The sequence below is a fragment of the Vollenhovia emeryi genome, unplaced genomic scaffold (assembly GCF_000949405.1).
Source record: "Vollenhovia emeryi isolate VEMERY1.0 unplaced genomic scaffold, V.emery_V1.0 DF940952.1, whole genome shotgun sequence".
Classification (NCBI taxonomy): Eukaryota; Metazoa; Arthropoda; class Insecta; order Hymenoptera; family Formicidae; genus Vollenhovia; species Vollenhovia emeryi.
This window is the reverse complement of record NW_011965414.1, coordinates 1-6542: the sequence shown is the minus strand read 5'-3', so window position 1 is coordinate 6542 and position 6542 is coordinate 1. Positions and strand designations below refer to the sequence as shown.

The window sequence follows — 6542 nt, the reverse complement described above, 5'->3', positions numbered from 1 at the left end:
AAAATTGCTACTTTTGCATCAGACACCCTGTATATGTATATTATATTTACATACTCTATCCCCACCACCGCTGTCGCGATGGTAGCCTCAACTGGCATCACTGTCGGTGTGGTGTCGGCGGTGTCGCCAGTCACCACCACGATAGTTGTGCTGCGCGTCCCCCGCGGGCCCCGTGTCCACTTGCGGATTGTTGTCCACGCGTTCTTCCGCGGTTCTTCTCCTGCGAGTGTCTCTCAAGATCCCAAAGAAATGGCGGAGTTCGTGGAGAAGCGGTGCCAGGACATGATCCCCGTGCTGGAGCAAATGCAGAGGATCAAGCTCTTTGACGAAAGCGAGATTAGGTGAGCGGACGTCGATCTAGGTTATGTACGCGCCCCACGCTCCCGAGTGTTGCAACGCTTCTCGTTCGTGTTTCCAGAAGCATCGCCAAGAAGCTCAAGGAGTACGAGTACAAGATTCAACGGCACACAAAGTGCAAGGAGGACTACCTTCGGTACATACAGTACGAGATGGATCTGCTGAAATTGATCAAGCAACGAAGGGATGTAGGTAGCTACGTCTGCATCCAAACCTTGTCACGTCATATATGTATAAATATTACGTACATTTTACCAGGGTTGGGAAGTAACTCGTTGCTTGTAACGAAGTTAGGCTGATGGCAGAGAACGATTCTTAAACGCTTAAGTCGTAGATGTAGGGCGAGGCAGAGAGAAACGTAAGTCATGAAAGGCTATTGTATGCGACTTACGTTTCTCTTTGCCTTGCCCTACGTCTACGACTGAGACAGTCTTAAGCGTGTACGGATTGCCTTACAGTTACGTTTTTGGTAACTCTAACTTAACTTCGTTACTTTCTCCCCATCTGCAACTGTAACTTAACTCGGTTATATTCTTTCGATAACTAGCAACTAATTTAACTGTTACTTTATATATTTTTTAACCTCCACACATCGCACTAGGCCTTGCATTTGCGCATAAACGCCTTTATCAACACTTTACAATTCAAATACGGATTTGATATTTTTATTTTCATTGCAAGAGAGTAACTGCAAAGTAACGATTCGTTACTTTATGAGTAACTGTAACTGTAACGCGTTACTTTTCAGAATTGGTAACTTGTACCTGTAACTAGTTACATTTTTTAGCCAAAAAAAAACAGTAACTGTAACTAGATACTTTTATAAAGTAACTTTCCCAACCCTACATTTTGCATATATTAGAGGAAAGTCCCCTATTATGAGATAGACTCCTAATATTTCTGCTAAATTAACGGGTATCGTCTGTTGGTTCCACCATGAATTTATTGCCCTTGGAGTGAAGTCTCTGTTTAGCGGAAAATTGTTAGATCGCGTAATCGTGAAAAAGAGATTTGCCATTGAATGTGGACATTGAAAACCTACTATCTCACATTAGAATCCTATCTCATAATAGAGGACTTTCCTCTATATACAGGGTGCCCCAACTTAATGTCCCACCCCAAATAACGTTTTCATTTTTAATCGCAGAAAAATACGTTTCAGACAAAATTTGTTTGGTTCGAAGGGGAACATAAGATGGTACCATTAGTTTGACCTTGATTGCTCCAATTCTCGTTTGCTCGTGGACGTCTCGTGGAATTGCTCCAATTATTGAAAATTTTTGTGTATTGTAAATTTTGTGTGTTACAATACACAGAAATTTTCAATAATTGGATGACTATTGCAACAGCATATTCCTGAGACCAAATCAAGTGAAAAAAAGTCCTGTACTACTTTTCCCACCGACAAACAATTATCGAGATATCATAAGCTAAACATTGAAATAAAATATAAATTTTCTTTTGAATATCTCAAAAAGTATTAGGCAAATCAAAAAATGTTTCGAACAAAAGTTGTTCATATTAATTAGTAGAATAAGATAGTATAATAAACAATAAGGGGTTCCATTAAAAAAATTGAAGGTGACCTTTACGTGACCTTCAAGCAACTCGTCAAGGTCAAACTAATGGCACCATCTTATGTCCCCCTTTGAACCAAACAACTTTTGTCTGAAACGTTTCTTTCTGCGATCAAAAATAAAAATGTTATTTGGGGTGGGGCATTAAATTGGGACACCCTGTATACTTGTAGAGTCGTATGTATTTTAATGCATCCACCTAAGGAGGTGTGCGAATCATGCTTTTGTTATGGTCGAATCAAATCTTTCAAAATATGTACTTTTTAATTAAATTGAATCTGTTCGGGTTTAAACTCGAATCAATCTTTCCTGGGCACATTATACGTCGGTTCGAAAATAAAGTCAAACATTTTTCAGTGGTGTTGTTTATTTGAAAGATTATGATATTGCGTTAAAAAATTAATACATTTGTTATTGTAGAGGCAAAGTGAGACCAGTTCGAAATTACCAGATTATTCGAACTCGAATCTCTTGATTCGAAAATCAATCGAATCGAGGTGATTTGATTTGAATTTGAAACGATTCGTCTAGCGTATTATATACGTATATTTTTTTTTTATAGAAATATGGCATCACGCAAAAGAGGTCGGTCATCGACAACGCTATAACTAATAAGATGAATAGCTTGTACAAAGACGCGATATTTAAGTTTCAAGACGACATTCGATTTTGGATCGCGTATATGAAGTTCTGTAAACACGTGGTAGGTAGCGAGGTGAGTGGACGTATATGGAGGCTGTCTGGGCTGCACCCGTGCGATCTAACGCAATTATTTGTCTCCGCAGCACTTCCACAGCAACATCAACCACATGCTGGGCAGAATGCTGCAGATGCACAGAGACAAGCCAAGTGCTGGCACACAGCGGCATGTTGGGAATTGGAAGAGAACAAGAACAAGCACGGTGCACGGCAGTACCTCCTTAGAGGCTTACAGATTCACCCTGACTCTCGATTACTGTACATCGATGCTTTCAAGTGGGTACAGAGCGCGTTTCTCGATATAATCTTTTCTGTAATCTATCAATCGCGCGATCGAAGCACGCTCGTCTTCCTTTTCGTAGACTCGAATTGGACAATCGCCTGGCTCCCAACTCTGAAAATACCGAGAACCGGGAAGATAATCCAGTGTCGGCAACGACGGACGATAACGACATGCCACTTGATCCGTTGAAAACGGCCTTCTTTATATACCAACAGGCTTTTGAGCACATCAAGGATATTAAATTTATAGTCGAGTTGCTCAACATCACAAAAGAATACGACAACATTGAGCAATTGCAGAAGAGAATCATTTGGTGTGTATATGTACGAACATCTATCGAAACATTTCTCGCAGTGACTGAAATTAAAGGGACAATTTAATCGTAGCGACATGATTCGGGAGTACGCCCACGAGCCCCTGATGTGGGATACGATGGCGCGTCGCGAGCTGCAGGGTCTGGTGCAACCACGCCTCAGTGACACGCCGATGGAACTGGAGGATGCCGAGCAGGTCTCCTTGAGGGATCGCATCACGTCCTGCAACAAGGTCTACCAGACCGCCGTGAAGAAGATCAAAACTGAAGAGATCTGGTCGTTGTACATAGAGTGCTTGTTGGAGATTAATCGCGACCTGCATCGTTGCCGAACTTCAAAAGGAAACTCTTGAAAACCGCCCTGATGCAGGCGCATCAGGCGAAGAAACTGAAGGAGGAGCATTATTTGCACTGGGTTTGTGCTCAACATTTCGCCGTACTATCCATACTATACGCAGACAGTTAACGTCGTAGACGAAATTTGCTTAAATTTGATTACTTTACATCTAATAGTTAATTCGGCAGCTTGCACTAGGGCACTGATTGTGAGTGCACACCAAGGCTTGTTCAGAGTCTACTCTATTTATGGCCCTCTTGTGTACGTGTCCAGAAGCTATTTAGTCGAAAAAATTATCCATACGAATACTATACAGATAATTTTACTGGCTAAGAAGTATTTCACAAAGTACTCAAGACAATCCTTAAATATAAGAATTGACTGTAAACAAGCCTTAAAATTACTGCAAGCTGCCGAATTCGCTACAAGTTAATATATTTAAAAAATAGTTTTTATATATTTATTTTAACAATGTCTCTCCATTGTTGGAGATACTTTGAATTTTCCAATTGAGATATTTATCAAATTGAAATCTTTTAACTGGAAGAATGTTTGGAAACAATAATGACCAGCTTTTGTTTCTTCTTTTACAAATATGTAATTCGTAGATTAATATGTTGAGCGTCGACAAGAAGCACGACGAGAGCATACGGAAAAAGCTGGACGAAGTGCTGTGCGGAGCGACCGATGTTTACCAAACAGCGTTAGCATTTGGCACGCGCGGTTCAACCATATGTTGCAGAGCGGCCTGGAGAACGAGGCGTACGCTATGTTTCCAAAGGTAGTAAATCTTGCAAACTAACGAAATACTTGATCGCTCCGAGATTGACGTGATTTGCTAATTAGGTGACGGAGATATTGGGTGAGAAAGCGTTACCTTTGTGGAAAATGCGGATCTTGCATGCCCAGATAAAGAGCTCGGAAGAGGCCGAGGAGAGCTTTCAAGCGGCTCTGCAGTCACACATACTGATCGCCAGAGATATCAAGCCTATGTTGCTCGAGTGGCTCGTTTTAACGAAAGGTCAGATTGATAGAGCTACTTTTTTTCTACCTCTCGATTGTTAGCCAAGTTCAATTTCCGCGATATTTATATCTTTGCCATCCCTCAGGCATCTGTGCGGCTCGCCAGGCATACAAGAGCCTCTATCTTCAACCGCCCACCTCGTTGGACTTCCCCAAGAAGATGATCGCGCTGGAGCTCATGCAGCCGGAAACTATGCCAAATTACGTACGGCGACCTTACGATATAGCGAAGATGGAATTTGGGACTAACGACACGGCCATCTGGATCGACTACATCAAGTACGAGATGAAGCACGGAGACCCGAAGAAAGCTAGCAATATCCACCAGCAGGCTTGGGGATTAATATGTTGAGGTTGGTTAAGACGTTGGATCGTAGCCTAGCGTACTACTTCTTAGCGGATTATAGTCTGATCGCGGCAAAGTCTGATTCCATATAATGCCGATCGTAAACGTGCACTCTACATATATCAAGCGCGACATGTATTTATCGCGTGCTCGTGCCGTCACACGCAAAACTACTGCCCCGACTTGCGTTATTTGTAAATTAATGGAGTAATATATCGCATTTCGGTAAATGTTTAGAATATGTGACTGGAATCTGCCGACAAGAAGTAAAATATTGAAATACAGCTATACTGGAAGAGGCACTGTTTTATAACGTCAGTGCCCATACAGCACAGAGAGATTGCAGGCACATTGCAGAATGATATCATTGAAACATTGCAATATTGATTGCGAAATGTTAAGCTGCAACACTGCTGCAAGATTGCAGCAATATTAATATGTCCGCTTTTTGAAATATTACAACGAAACATTACAGTAACATTGCAATGTAATATATTTAAAATAATGAAACACAACTCATACATTGTAATATTTTAGTGATATTTCAACATTTCAGCAATATTTGCTGAAATATCCCTAATAGCGAAGCGTAAAAGAAGCGTTTGAGGTTTCGTTTACGCTTTGCTGTTCCAAATTACGTTTCCTAGACATTTCGTTTACGCTTGTGACACTCTTCCCTTACGTTCGATTTACGCTCCAATTTTTATATTCATTAGGGCTCGTTTATACCATAGCACAGTGGGCCAGATACCTCAAACACTAGCCAAAAGTCAATGTTCCGGTTAAGATGAAAGGAAGGTTTTTTCATAATAAGTACACTTGGATGCATGTGTTATTAAAATTGTATACACGTTCGATAATCCTTTGAACTTTTAGAACGATTCAAGTGAGAAAATTTTCTTCATTTTTATTAATTTTTCTTTCACTAACACTTTTGTACTATATGTTCACAACATCACACATTTAACTATAGTTCATTTTTCACTTATCAAAGAAAGTATATTTTAATATCAAACGAGAAAAAATGTCGAAATTTTCTATTGTTTTGAATAATACCCCATACAGCACAGATGGTTGCAGTTACATTGCAGAAACGTTGCAATCTTGTAAAGACATTGCAGGGATATAAAATTGGAAACTTTCGATAGCAATATTGCAGCAATGTTTCAAAAATAATAAAAATACTATATTTTCTATTAAAAAAATTTTTCTAATTACGAGAATTTAATAATGTTATTTTCGTTGATACCAGTAATGTGCGAATTATTAGGTACTTGATCAGTGCGGTGTTGCTTGCAATCTCCATCTATTGCGAAGCGACATAATCTCCTTCGATTGCTTCGCAATAGCTTGCTGTGTATTGAAAAAGGCCCAGATGCATATGTAATTAGTAAATTCTCTGCTTATGTACAACAACAAGAAATTATTCCAAAAATATTGCACTGCAACATTGCTATAATGTTGCACTGCAATCTCTCTGAGGGCGGACATTTCATGCTGCAATCCTCCAGAAACGTTGCAGCAATGTTGCACAACGTTGCTGCAATATTGCAATCTTGCAATGTAACATTTCTACAATCTTCCTGCAATCTTTCTGTACTCTGTGT

At 40.0% G+C, this 6542-nt stretch overlaps 1 pseudogene; it reads left to right on the top strand.

The window, feature by feature from the left end:
• The first annotated feature begins 51 nt into the window (after positions 1 to 51).
• LOC105571253 lies at positions 52 to 5373 on the top strand (annotated as a pseudogene).
• Positions 5374 to 6542: the final 1169 nt, after the last annotated feature.